This window comes from Melopsittacus undulatus, chromosome 14, assembly GCF_012275295.1.
Source record: "Melopsittacus undulatus isolate bMelUnd1 chromosome 14, bMelUnd1.mat.Z, whole genome shotgun sequence".
NCBI lineage: Eukaryota > Metazoa > Chordata > Aves > Psittaciformes > Psittaculidae > Melopsittacus > Melopsittacus undulatus.
The window spans coordinates 2,177,795-2,192,452 of NC_047540.1; the positions used below are offsets into that span (position 1 = coordinate 2,177,795).

The window sequence follows — 14,658 nt, forward strand, 5'->3', positions numbered from 1 at the left end:
TCAAGGTTCTCTGTCATGAAAGACATCGTATGCAACTACAGAAGAAAAGGCAACTGCAACTTACATGCCTGGTCCTGTGGAAGACGTGCAATCTTTGATGACTCAGCAGTTCCTGAGGGGCTCATGAGCTCTTTGCAGATGGGAGCCCAGAGCTAGGAGATAATTTGCAAGAAATAAATCTCTGCATTGTAACTTATCACTTTGGAAAAGACCATGTGCAGAAGTCTTAAAACTCAATGAAATCACAGAATTAAGAATTTCAAGCGTAAAACCCATTACTAAGTCATCCAAGTCCATTTACAATTATTGATGGTAAATCCATCTACTCCAGATGGGAAGAGGTCACTCTCTTCTTTTTCCAGGGCAAGTCTATGAATAATTTGAGTGATTAAAGCTCAAAGCAGGTGTGAAAATGAAAAGGACCAGGGAAACACATAGAAAAGAAACTCATTCACATGAAGATACTTGGCTTTTACTCTCAACCAAAAAAGGCACCTTCCATCCCCCTCTCAGTCTATCAGCCACAAGATACAATGAGTTTGTACCTTTCTTTTACAAAACAGTTGTCACTTTTAAAGTCACGTTGAAATCTTATTTTTACTTTTTAGGTCTTCCTTCTTCCACCGGAGATGACCTAAATTTGGAGCTGAAGCATTCACAAGGATCCTTGCTTGGAATATAAAACAACAGCAAAAGCATCAGCCTGCAAAAAAAGGCAAAAAACTAGGAAGGAAAATTACAGTGAAGAGCTCCCCAAATAACAGGAGGTCACAAACACTGCAGAAAGAGATGCTGAAGTAGTACTATCCAGAGAGAGTGGACACAAAGTGATTGCATTTACAGAAACCCAGCAGAGGACAGGTGGGCAGGATGTGAATCTAAGCAAACGGCCCCAGTTCTGGGAATACCCAACAGTTCTCAAGATTTCCCCTCAAATACATCGTATTCTTTGTGCAAAAATGGTCAGAGACATCAAAATCCAAGAGTCTCCTGTTAGGAAAAAATAAAACTTAAAAGCTTGCTAAGGAAGTATTCAAAGGGAATTAAAGAGCTCCAGAAAGGAGGCTGTATTTTGTATGGCAAACACATCTAATCAGCAGCGCAGAGCACTGAACATTCATGCAGCTCATTCTTTCAAAACCAAACCAAAAGACCCCAAATATACTTGCACATTTCTTTTGTTTTATCATCCTTAACAGTCAACAGAAACTAAGATTATAATCTGTGCCTTTTTAAAATTCCATTCAACAGATGTTCAGAACCAGACTGGAGCCAAATTTCAGTTCCCCAAAAGGATATTCAGGCAGAGAACTTGCACAAATGGATGCTAAAGTCCCGCTTTCCCCCTTGTAATGATTGCTTTTCTGAGACATCAAATCCTCTTTTAGCCTCATTTCAGGTTCCCACCCGCAGAAAATGTATTTTTCATTTCCATTTCCTATAGTATTGTTTTCCAAAAATGGCACTGATGTTCCCAGCACAAGACAACTCTCCTTCACTCCTTTTTTATGTCATCTCCTCTATGTGAAGTGATTGTCTCAGTGACAAAACTCTCTTCTTTGAAAAAGATTAAAACAAAACCCCAACTGGTACTAATAAATATTGACTTAATGTAAGGAAAAAAGGAATGAAACAAATATGAAAATTACAGGGAATAGGTGTTTGGAAAGGCAAGGCTGTGAGCAGCTCAGCCCTTTGACAAGACCGACTGCTCAACAGCTCCTTCTGGGATGCTGTGAGATGACTTCTTTAAAAGTACTGTCTAGAAATACCCCCAAATCACAGAAATTGTAAGTCACTTGAGGGTTTCAGATGCAATACAAAATGAAGAAATACCAGGACACATCATGAAAATGGTGGCATGAAAACAGCATTGCACTTACTTGCCTGTGCTAACGGGGGAAGGGGGGCTGAAGGGAAAGGTTTTATTTTTACTTAATTACTCTCAGTGTTCACTGGGGACTCCTTCCAAAGTGTGTTTTATATTTGGACCTAAATGCAAGCAGGATTCAGCCTTGATCTTATTCCTTATGACAATATGTTTCTTAAATTAGAAGTCCCACAACTAGAATGTTGTCACCACTGTGAACGTTCCTCCAGTACCTGAGAGCCTCTTATGTGTTACCAGTCTATTAACCCAGGAAGCAGTTGGCACTGGGGAGGGGAGCAAGAAATTGTTTATAATTAAATTTAAAAAAGCACTCAGAAAATAACACTTTTTAGGCTTGCAGCATCTTTCATCCAAGGATTTCAACCTACTTTGAAGTATAAAGCCTTCAAACACCTAAAAAACCACCCCCAAGCCCACCCAACTTTAAGGTATTTTGGAAATGATAATACACCGAGCAAGCATCCACCTGTGATGCAACGACAAGAGTCTCCTACTGCAGCATTTCACACATATTCAATCCACCTTCTGGTTACAGCTCCCAAGTTTGTGGTATGTAGATGGAACAGCAGAGCTGGTTAAAGATTTTCTCTTGCTTCACATACTCTGCAAGCTTCTCATTAACTCATACATGACTTTCATCAGTGCTGAAGCACACGCTTCTTTTAGCATGCATCAGAGCTGGTCTGGAAAAACCCCTCTAAATATTATTAAAACCATTAATCAGTGAAGAAAAAGGCAACCTTTTTCTAAAGTGACCGCCGATTTTTCTATGTAAAGGGTTAAACCGACCTTCCCTGATCCAGAAGAGCTAATAAAATACAACTTTAAGGGCAAAAATGGAGCACAAGAACATCATTATGAAGAGCTACATTCAAGACGATAGAAGACAAAACCTTAAAGCACAGATGCTTCTAAAACAAGAGATCACACGTTTTAAAAAGCACGCTACCAACCGCTTGTAATGAATAAGCAAAACGAGAGGGGGTTTTCTTTCTCCCCCCTTGCAGGGCTGTGGAGCTGCGGGTAAAGGGGGCATTCAGGCGCTGCGCTAGCAGAGCCAGCTGCATGCCTTGCACTTATGCAGGGCTGTGGAGCTGGTATTGGTTGGTAGCGGGGAGGGAGAACAGAGTAAGCCTGAGAAAAACCCATCAGAGCTCCTGTCCTCCCCTTTCAGCGTTAATGGGAGGGATGGAAGTCTATGGGAGCTGCAGTGGGGGATGGGGCTGGCAGAGGGGGTGGGGAGAAGCAGAGCTCAGGCCTTACAATCATCAGCAGCTCTTGTTCTCCTCTCCTTTTCAGCGTTAACAGGAGGATGTGAAGCTCATGTAGCTGGGAACGGGATGGGGGAAGCGGAGCAGGATCATAGTTTAGCTTTTGTCCTCTCTCCACAGGGTTAATAGGAGGACACGAAGCCTCTGTAACTGGGATAGGGGGAGGGGATCAGGCCTTAGATCACAGCCCCTTGCCCCGCTCTCCCCGCAGGGTTAACGGGAGGATGTGAAGCTCTCATCTAGGGACAGCTTTAGGGTTTTGGGGGGGTCCTGTGCGAGTCAAACACCCCCGGGGTGGGGGTGGGAGGCGAGGGGAAGCCCTGGGGCAAACTTCCCTTAAACGTGGCGCTGCGCTTGTGCAGCCCGGAGCTCTGCTTATCCCTTTGGAGCCTCGGACCTGCCCCTGGGGTGCCCGTGGCCGCCGGTGGGGCGGGGTGAGCCCGGCTCCTTATCTGCAGGGCGCAGAAAGAGCGGCGAGGGCGGGCGGCAGGGCTCAGGTGCGCTGACAGGAACGCGGGGCCCGCGCGGAGCGGGTGGAAAACCCGTGTGGGGAAACCAACCAGGCGGGTGTTGGGGAGGCCGCTCCGGGGGCTCTCGGCGCCGTGCGGGGCTCGGACACGGCCACGGCTCCGGTCCCGGTGCCCATCGCAGGCCAAAGTTTGCCCGAACTCGGCGGCTCCGGCCGGGCCCTCAGCGGCGCCCCCGCCGGTAGCGGGGGGAGGGGGCGCAGTTCCCGGCTCCGCGCCGCGTTTTCCCGCTCACCTCCCCCCCCCCTCCGCGCAGCGTTCCCCGGACCTCCTCACTCCTCCGCGCCTCCGGATCCCTCCGCCATAGCCGGCGCTTGGGTTTTTTCACCTCGTCCCCTCCCCCACTCCCAACATCGCTTCCTCCTTGTTTATCCCAGTCAAAGCTCCGGGGCGGGGGAGGGAAACGCTTCTCTTCCCGTTTCTGTAACGGTGTCCCGTTGAGGGAGAGCGGGGCTGAGCGTTTTGCTCGGGGAGAGAGAAGAGGCTGTTGGGACTATTTGGCGTTCCTGCCACGGCCTCGGCGGAAGGAGCGTGCTGTGTGAGAGGCTGCGCGGTGCTGCGGCTCCTCTCAGCGCTTCCTGGAAACTCCCGCTTAGGAGCGGGGAGGGGGGGGACAGGAACAGGAGAGAAAGATGCAAAGATCGCAGTCCGGTTATGGGGTACGGGCACCCCCATTCCCCTCCACAGCCCCTCAGTACCCCAAAGAGAGGGGTGAGGAGCAGGAAGACGTGACGGGGTGGATAAGGGCGAAAAGTCCTTCGTCCCGGCCTTGGCAGTGAGGGGTCAGCCTGGCCGGTTGTGGGGCGAGGGCAGGGGGCAGCTGCCCCAGAAACAGTGCCTTTCATCTCGTGTTTCCTGGAGCTGGGGAGGACACGGTTCCCCCGGCGCCGGCTGGGGGGTGGTGGCTGAGGGCTGTCGAGCCTGGTCCGTAAGCATTGGGCACGATCGGGGCTGGGAAGCTCCGGCTGCAAAGGGCTGAGAACAAAAAAAATTAAAAGAAGGGGGGGAAAAAAAGGGCAAGGGAAAAGTAAAGCGCTCGCTTTGCTGCCCTCTGCCTGCCGCGGGGCCGGCCGGCGGAAACGGCTGCTGGGGGAAGGAACGGGGCCGGCCTGTGGCGTACCGTGCTCTGGAGGCAATGGGTTATCCTCTGCCCGCGGTGGGGATGAGCCTTGCTACCCTCACCCCAACCAGGCTTTCTCAAGGGGCCAAGACACGTTCTCGTTTGGCTCGACTCGAGGGTGAGAAAGCTTTCGGGGCTCTGCGTTTAAGTACTTGGGTCATTTAATGCGATGGGAGGAAGAACGCAGAGGGTACGCAAAATGGGGTGTCCAAAGCAGGAGGGGTAAGTGAGTCGCTGATGAATGCCCGTGATACGCAAACAAGGACACGCAGCATCGGTAAATAACCGTGTGGTTCATTAGATACAGGCGTTAGTGATCCAGCCTCACACTTTCAGACCTGGCTTCCTCTGCCTCCCTTCACCTGGTGCCTGGCACATGCTCATCTCCCCCAGTTCCCAAGGTTTAACACCATTCGAACACGGAGTTGAGGATCCTTTCTGCTGTTGCAAAGCAACTCTGACACAAAAACTCCCTTCTTCCACTAAATCCATGAATTTTGGATGCTGGAACAACTCAGGAAAAGCAGGCAGTGTGTAATGAAATTATGTGGAAGGATTCATTATAGCGAGTAGATACTCATAAATCCTGTTAGCAACCAAATGCATCCGTAGATATTCCCTGATTTTAGATGCCCAGCACCTTGCATATGCCTCCATTTCCTTAACACCATTCCTAAATCTGTACATGGCTCCATTTACAAACCTAATATCCAAATGTAAAGTAAGGGTGAAGGCTGTCCTCACCTCCTGATCTTTGTTTTAGCTCTAAATTCTATAGTTCGGTCTATGGAAAGAGCAGCCTCTGGCTCTTGAGGACTAAAAAACATCTCCTGGCTTCAGACCCCTCCAGCTCCACTCAGTTAAAGATGATCTGTGCTCTGGTTTAGGCCTCGGCTCCCTTTGAATACCTTTTAGTTCATTGCTGTCTTTGTTGCAGTTTTACTTTGTACTCCAATCAGTGACTTGTAAATACACATATACTGTCAATACAATACAATACTGTCAATCCTGCACTGCATCCCTTCTGCCATCGAAATACTAAACCACTAGAGCTCCCCTATTACTCATCAGCAGATCCATGGATTTATGCAGGATTTCCTTGGAGCAGGTCAGCAAATTTGAAACAACGACTTCAAAACCCTTGGCCTGAGAATGGATTGTTTCCAGATCCTTTTCTTTCCTCCTCAATTAGAAAAGGCAGGTCCTGGGAAAGCTAATAAACAGCCACCATTGCAAAGCCCATAGCACACCGCATCCTGATGCCAGTTGTGTTGGAGTAATTGCAATCTTGTGTTTAGATAGCACAAGATAGGAAAATGTCACTTTGTCTGCATGTCCCGTTAGAGTAAATCATCCTGGATACTTCAAGGGGATAAAGCGTCATCCAACAAAGAGCTGATTCAGTCGTCTGTGCTGAAAAGCTTTATGTTTCCTAGTTGATAGTTTAAATTATCATGGGAGGATTATCAAAAGCCTAAAAACCCCACCCCAGCACATTAAACTGAACTCGGATGCTTCTCCAACTGCAGGAAATGCAAGTGTTGGAGATGAATAGATAAAAAAGCCCCGATTTTGTGAACTCTTAATTGAGGGAAGTTGCTTCATTCCTAAATGTGCTTTTTGTGTGCTCTTTTGTGAGCAAGTTGTTGTTTGTCCTCTTGTTTTTATGGCAGACACTCCAGTATTGACCACTTTAATATCAACCGCTTGAAGGGCTTTAGTGAGTCCTGGGAACTGGGATGTGCTCCCGCTGCCCAGCACAGGGATCTGTGTCGGAGGTACACAGACACCTTAGAAGTTCCAGGTTCTGTGATTAGGTACAAATGAACCATTCTGGCTTCTGAATTGTGTTCAGTTTGTGATGTGAAGTGCGTGGCCAGCAGATAGTTCAGAATTTGAAATCCTTTCATAACTGATAGGGAAACATTTTGCAGTTGGAAGTGATTTAACAGCATTGTTGATAATAGATCCAGTCCAAATCCCTCTCCTGCTGTTTTGTCAGCTCCCCAGCGCTGGGTAGAAGGGCAGTCCTGCTTGGTTAGGAGAAAAAAAGATAATCTGGTTGAGACTTGTGCTGTATTTTAAATAACTACCACATCCTGGAGAGTAGTTACACTGTATTTTTAGTGTTCCAGCTGAAAATGGGGTTTATTTTTCAACTGGCTCAAGTGAGCAGAGATCACTGAATCTAGACAAACAGAATCCAGTAAAAAACATGTTAGTTTTATATAGCTGCTGGTGTAGTACTGAGCACATCTTAAACAGGGAGACCTGTGGGTATCAGACCGGAGTACTTGATACTCTGTACTCCCACATGGCGTGTCTGAAGTGATGTTACTGAAACACACTGCAAGAGGCTCCACTCTTCATCTCTGGAGCCTTCTGCTTGGCCGCTGAGGAGGATGAGGGAAGTTTACAGGAGCTTCCTGAATGGGAAGTTAAATGCTGGATTTGTGACACAGCAGCTGAGGAAACATTGCATGAAGGGAATCCCGCTGTTAATGAAACTTTTCCATGCTTGCATGCTTAAGTGAAAGCCCATGTGATGCTCCAGCTCTGTGCAAACCTGCCCCATTTCCCTGCTCCAAGAGCAGGCAGCAGAAACACGGGGGAGCAAGGAGAGGATGGCATTGTTTGTCCAAAGAAGCCACTGTCGAGGGTGCTGATCCTCACCTTCCCCACCTCACCAGAGACTATGCTGCAGGTCACAGGAACTACAAGCCACGAGGATGAGCGGAGGTGGAGGTGACTGAGCCGAAGCAAACATGTTAGAGAAGTCAGGCAGGTCCTTTTGGAGCAGATTTCAAGCACACTTTTGAACCCGTCGCACGACCTGTTTGGGTCCTGGCAAGGCTGCATTAGTCCTAAGGCCAAAGAAGTCAAATGCAGGGAGAAGATACAGGTGTCTCCTCTCTGTGGCTGCTGAAGAGAGGTAGTGAGAAGACAAGCACAAGACAGAACAGAAATTGCCAAGACAGCACAAACTCATTTTTCAGAAAACAACCATTAGTGGAATTGTTTTATCTGCTCAAATTTGACAGATCAGTTCAAGCCCACACGCACCCTGCAGGATACATCACACGTGAGTATCTGGACTCTCATTTACCAGACAGCTCTGTCACCCTAGTAGTGATCATCCATTGAAGCCACCTCACTGCAATCTGTAGTCCCTCAAGACAAAATAACTCAAAATATTTATACCCTTTTTATTAATGAAAGGAGGAGCTCTTGTGTGTGAGCTGAAGACAATAAACATCAGCAGAAGTGGCTAAACTTGTTTTACATACTCTGGTGTTGTCGAGTTGCCCTCCTACAAATCTTTTTGTTGTTCTTCTGACCTCAAGAGATTTAGAACGAGATTTCAAAGACCACTGATGATACCATTCAGTAGCGGGAAAGAGAAAGAAGCTGTGGTTGAAGTTAAGAAGAGAGATAAAAGCAGTCTGTGTCCCAACCCCCAAATTTCCCCAATGCATGTGGGTTGGTTGTGTGAACAAGATGCAGAGAGCTACAGGGATGTTACACTGCAACCCGACAACTCTCAGTCTTGCACATTTCAGGCTGTATGTGATGATGCATTTCTGTTATATGGCACAGTACGTGCGGGTGATGGAGTAAACCCAGTTGGGAGCGGAATGCTGGGGATGGGGGAAGAGGTGTGCATGGGGGCAGGGAGCTTTGTGTTGCTGATTGTAACAAGCAGTGAGCACAGTGGTGAGAGAAACCTTACCTGGGAAGAAACATAAAATCCTGGCTTCGTGCTGCGAGTGGTTATTGTCTTCCTATAGACTATGAGGATCCTGTGCAACTCCTCAGGTACGATCCCAAGCAGGTTACGGTAGATCTTGTTCAGCCTGAAGAAGAGAAGGCTCTGGGGAGACCTCAGAGCAGCTCCAGTGCCTAAAGGGGCTACAAGAAACCTGGAGAGGGGCTTTGGACAAGGGCTTGCAGGGACAGGACAAGGGGGAATGGCTTTAACCTGCCAGAGGGGAGATTGAGCTGAGCTCTTAGGCAGAAGCTCTTCCCTGTGAGGGTGCTGAGGCGCTGGCACAGGGTGCCCAGAGAAGCTGTGGCTGCCCCATCCCTGGCAGTGTTCAAGGCCAGGTTGGACACAGGGGCTTGGAGCAGCTGCTCCAGTGGAAGGGGTCCCTGCCCATAGCAGTGGGTTGGAACTGGAGGAGCTTTAAGGTCCCTTCCAACCAACTCTATGATTCTGTGAAATAAAAGTTTCAGGCTTCTCAGAGTTGAGGAGTTAAAGAAATCCAAGTGTCCTTGCTCGTAAATGCAAGGTAAATTATTCATTCTCTCTCTCTCCCCCTTTTCCTCCCTCCAGTTCAGCTTTTCTTTTCATGCTTTAATCGTTTTGACACCAAGCTGTACAAAAGTAATTTAAAATTAACATGACTGACACTTGGTAGATAGCAGGACCCAGCGCAGGGCTCCACCTTCTACTCGGGACTGCAGAGAGGGGCTCTGGATTGGCTGCAAGTCCTGAGGCAGCTGATGGGGCCCAAGGAAAAACATGGCAAACAATTAATTTGCTAATTTAGTTTTCTGTTTCATTTGAGACCAGAAAATTGTCAGGCACTCACCAGTCCATGAGCAAGGCTGAGTGGACTTCGGGCAGTGCTGCACTCTTGACAGCAAAGAGGGGACACATTTCAGGAGCCAGCCAAGCAATTTCTCCTGCTGGTACCAGTGGCACTTAATAGACTTGATAAAGGCTTTTAGTATTGAAGTTCTGCAGCGTTGGGGTTTGTATCACCTCTCTTCAAGCACTTTGTACACGTGACAACAGGGAAGGAGGCAAGGTGCACCGGTGTGTTGCAAAAAAACAGCTGTGGATGGTTGCCACCTTCACAAAATCATCAAAATACAGAGTAAGAAAATGGCTTTCTTAGTAGAAAACTTGTATTTGGGTTTTTTTCCTTACATGCAGAACATGTTGTAGCTCCAGTCAAGTTGAATTCTTACAGGGATAACTCCTGCACACGATAAATGATGGTGAGGCGTAACAAGCCCGTATGAGGACTAATGTCCTTTGATGGAAAAAGAAATGCTCTAATTTGATTTCCTCCCTTCAGCTGTGAAGGAGAGTGTGTCATGTCAGAGCTGTGTGGAACGGGCCATTTACGTTCAGTTTTGGGCCTAATTTTGACTTAGTAAATTGAATTGTATCTGGTTTATTTTCTGCATCTGATTCAGGATTTCACTGGTAGGAAGGGAGAACTCACCACAGCCCTGGATCTCATCTCAGGCATTCAGAGCTGCTGCTGTGCGTGCAAGTGGGTGTGTGAGAAGCTGTGAACACATTAAATCAATTAGTACGTTACCAGCAGAGGGAGCGTGGGTCAGGGCTGGGTTCAGTGGGGAGGCAGGAGCCTAAAAATGGGACTGTGAACCCCGGGAAAGAAGGACGGTTGCAGCATCAGCATCATTTGTTTCCTAAATCCAAATGAACCAAGAGATAGGATCTCATTTGCAAATCTGGGACCTTGCTTGGCCTCTCTAATTCACAGGTTTCCTCTTCCCCTTCCAAGTGATGCTCTCTGTAAGCCCAAGTCACTAGATGGTACTGTTGCTGTTTAACATTGACGCCTCTGTGGGCCAGCTTTTTGGGAAACTCGCTTTTCTGCTGCGAGCTGCTGAAGGGCTGTGTCATTTGTCAGGGAGCTGCGAGCGAGGAGCCAGGGAAAAGAAGTAGGTCAGATCTGCTTCCCAGGATCCGGCTCTTGGAGGGGGAGCGGAGGCATGGCAGAGATTTCATCTGCTTTGCTTCCAGGTTTGCTGCCCAAAGCAGGGGACAGGGTCAGAGACCCTTGTGTAAACCCTGTGAAATCAAGGCCTTGGTCAGCTTTGCTCATGGTTAAGCAGCACTGGGGGTGGCTCAGGCTCAAGAGGAAGGACGAGCCCTCTAGGGCTGTGGTTGATGGAAGTTGTGTTGCTTACTGACCTTGTGGAAGGAGGAAACGTGGCAAAGCTTGACCACTGCAGCACACTAAAAGCCAACCCGAGGTGGGCACCTGGTTGCACAGATTCCCGAACCACTGAGAAATACCCCCAAGCTTTTGGATCACGTCTTGCCTGCAGCTCATCCCTGTTAGGAGGTCACCAACCTCCCCATCATGGATGATAACAAACAGGTTATTGTGCTCTACTTTGCAAACAAGCCCCAGCCCTCCCAACAGCGAGGGAGAGACTCCTTCCCCGGGCAGGCAGCCCATGGAGAGCTGCCTGCCTGCTTGCCCTGCCTTTGCTTGGGCTTCTATTAGAAAGGAAAGTCAGGCCAATTAAATCAGGCAGCATTGAATCTCTAATTGACATAAATGAGACAGACAGACAGCTGGGAAGACTGAGGAGGGGAGGGAAAGGGGAGCAGGTGCCCTGGATGAGAAAGAGATGGAAATCCAACCTAATAGTCCTGCAGCTTTTCTTATTCTCTATGTTTATATGAGCTAGCAACATCTTGAGAAGTGTCCGTGCTCCTGCTGCAGAGAAATTAGTGAAAGAAATACAAGTTACAACCATTGCGTGGTTGATTGGGGTGTTCCTAAAACCCTCTAAACAAACCCAAAGAAACAAAAATCATCTATTTATGTAGTTAAAGTACCTGGTTTTCCCCACGCAGTTAGAACATAAGGCCTCACAGCTGAACAATTACAAACTTTAAATCCTATTTGTTTAATTTTCCATATCTGCACATCACTTGACTAGGTATTTCCCCCTCGCTTTTCACCAAGGGAGTGCTCTTTTTCCTTGAGCAGACCCTTCAAATATTAATTTAGCCAGAACTAAGTTATTTAAATTCATACATTGCAGAAGAATGAAGCATAAAGGGAAGTCACTCACCCAAGTCCTGCACAGCAGCCCCAGCACTGCGGATGGAACCAGAATTACCAGCCCTTCGCCTGGAGCTGCCTGCCTCACCCAGGGAGTTGCCTTTATAGAAACACAAATTGTTGGCCGGTTTCTCAACACACACTTGTGGGGCTGTGCAGGTGAGCAGGGGGAGGCTTGAGGGGTACAAAAGCAAGGGTGAAAATCCCGAGTGGATGCGGATAACAAGAAGGGGGCAAATTCAGTTTTGCTGTGCTGATAAAGCAGCAACTCTGGATTAGCTCCTGCAACCCGGAATGAAAACAACCTGTATCTTTGTTTTAAACCAAGACAGATTTACACATTGGTGTACAAGAACACCAGAAATGTTTTCCACTTACATTCCCACAAACTTCTGAAGTCTCTTTCCTGAATATTTCAACACATTTTTTCCCTTCCCTATTTTCCCAGCTGGGATCATTTTTGCCAGTACAGACAATTCTTCTTGGTATCCATGGGAATTGCCTCCATAATTAACGTGCACCCAGTGCACAGATCAGAGCGTTCAAACCCAGCAGCTGGAACTAGGAGGCGGGTCTGATCAAATCTGCTCTGCCACAAGGAGAAAAGCCAGCTTTAATGACACATCACAAGGGCTCCCTACCCCTTCTTTAAGCAGAGCAGGAAAAGGGACTCCTGGTTTACTTCCTAAGTGGCTGCTCATCATGTGCTTGCAACTCACTGAACAGAGAGTGAACACAGAGCAAGTGAGCTGGTGGCTTGAAATTGGGGATCTGTCCTGTTAAAAAGGGTCTGTTTGCCAGCAATGGCACACATGATGTGCCTTCAGAATTACAGTACAGACTGGAAACATGAGTGGTTGCAGACCTCAGTTTTCTCCTCCATACATCAGGGTCAGCTCATACGTGTCTCACAGAGGAACAAATTCTCCTCTGGGTTTGCTGCCATGACCAGAAGTGATCTGTTGCGTGCATCCCTGAGAACACATGTGCAGCCAGCCAACAACTCGGGGTTCTCATGGAAAGTAAATGCACACCCAGTATGCGTTTCAGAATCTGCTGTACATAAAAGAGCTGGTGGAAGAGGCAGATGGTTGGATGGAAATTATTAATCCAATACAAGATTTTTTACTTCAAGTTGCTGCTTCTCAGTGTCACAAACCCAACAGCTTCTGCGGGCTTCCCTGTGGTTGACCCCCGGGCTGTGGGTGTGCCAATGGCATGGCAGTAAAACCACTCCATAGACCTGCATTTCTCTTAAGTTTCTTAAGAACCAGAGCTGGAAGTTGGGGTGGAGAACACACGTTAAAATTACAAATAGATTGGTGGGTGGGGAAAAAAGTGACTTTGAACAAACCATGATTTTCCTGCTGCTTGCAGCAGCTGAGGACGCGGTGGGGAGCGGGGATCAAACACGGCTCCAGTCTAGACATAGCTGCAACCCCCGCCTGCCTTAGAGGTTCGTACAGCGCAGGCTGAGGGGAATTTAGCATATCTTTCCCTTAATATGATTAAAATGCAGCTCCCTGTCCTAGGCTACTGACAAATCCTCAAATCCACAGGTGTTCAAACCCACGTTACCATTTCCATGGCTGAAGAAGTAACTCACTTTGCAAACGTGGCAGCGCAGACAAGAAATGTCCCGGATCCCCGCTAACGGAGGCTCCTGGAAGTGAAGTTTGAACTCAACCCTTCTTGTGATGCTGTGATTTGAATATCATTTTCACAAACCTTGCAAGAAGCAGATGAATGAGAGATTCCTGGCATGGAGTCAAATGCTGCAGTAATTAAATGTTTATAAAACACTTTAAGCATGCAAAGTGCCATTATCATAGACAAGAAACCAATAGACTGTGGCAGATTGGAGCCGGGTTTTGAGGCACACCAGCGAACGCAGCTCATTTCTCCCTCCACATCTCTTTCAGAGTTGCTAAACAGAGGATTATGGAAAGCATTACCAGGTTCCTTTCATTATAACCAGAATAAGTCAAATCCGAATTGCTTTCTCTCACAGGAACACATGTGATTCAGAAGTTTTCCCTCCTATAATAAATACCCGAGCAGAGGGCTGGCTGCTGGTTATTTTGTGAAGAAACCACCCCATGGGAAACGAAATTGCTGCTACTTCTGAGCTCACACATAAAACTGAAGAGGTTCCACCTGTTACAGGTTTCTAACACCATCTGCTGTTTAAAAACAAGACAGCATTTGAGCTGAGCAGCACAGCAGCTGAACCAGAAGTGACACCAGCTGATCTAGGTTTGTGTAATGGGCACATTCCACTTTTCTCCTTTCAAGTCCGGAACATATTTCAACTTGATCTTCATTATGAAGTGAATTATTTCTTCACTCAAAGACTCAGAAGCCCAACGAGCAGCAGTGATGCTGTCCACACCTCAAAACTTGAACCTTCATCCACATTCACAGGACCCAAACTTGTCAGCACTGAAGCAGATTTCCAAGCAATGTCCTTCCCCTCCAAAGTCTGGCCCAAAGAATCTCCTTCAGTTTTCCCTCCACAGGGTATGAGGAACTCAAAGTAAATAGTTTTTTCTATTACAAATAACTATACTTACCTCTTGCTGTCTCACACTGCTTCTGTACAACAGCATAAACACTTGAACCACGGATTCTTTTACTGTTTCCTAACGAAAAGGGACACAAATTTTTGTCCCAGACAAAACAAGAGTCCTGAAGTTCATTACACATCTACACCGAACATCTCACCAATGCTCTTCGGTCTTGTTGCATGTGATAAAAAGCAAAGAGATATTCTTAATAACCCCAGTTTTCCTAAAAGTAATTGTCTAAATGGGTCCTTAGGAGTGCAGCCACGCACCCGAGGCAGTGCAGTGGCTTTATCAGTACAGGTTTAGCCAAAAATCACCCCAAATCTTCAAGCCTAACACCAAACAGAGGTTGCAGCCAGGCAAATCCTTCGCCAGCCAGCTCATTTACAGCATCACCCTCTATATGGAACATTTATAACCCCCTCCCCACACATCATTTAAAG

General features: G+C 47.3%; 1 long non-coding RNA gene across 6 annotated transcripts; it reads right to left on the minus strand.

Moving 5' to 3' along the window:
- Positions 1-5,082: 5,082 nt before the first annotated feature.
- On the minus strand, positions 5,083-11,729 carry LOC115945438 (uncharacterized). Of its 6 annotated transcripts, none has more exons than XR_004550255.1 (4): positions 9,402-11,729; positions 9,219-9,309; positions 8,540-8,663; positions 5,083-7,728 (listed from the first exon to the last, which is right to left on the minus strand). It is a non-coding gene; the product is annotated as an uncharacterized lncRNA (long non-coding RNA). The 6 variants fall into 6 exon arrangements; XR_004550252.1 differs by having other exon boundaries at positions 9,219-11,297; positions 11,659-11,726; XR_004550256.1 differs by having other exon boundaries at positions 9,219-10,639; positions 10,763-11,726.
- Positions 11,730-14,658: the final 2,929 nt, after the last annotated feature.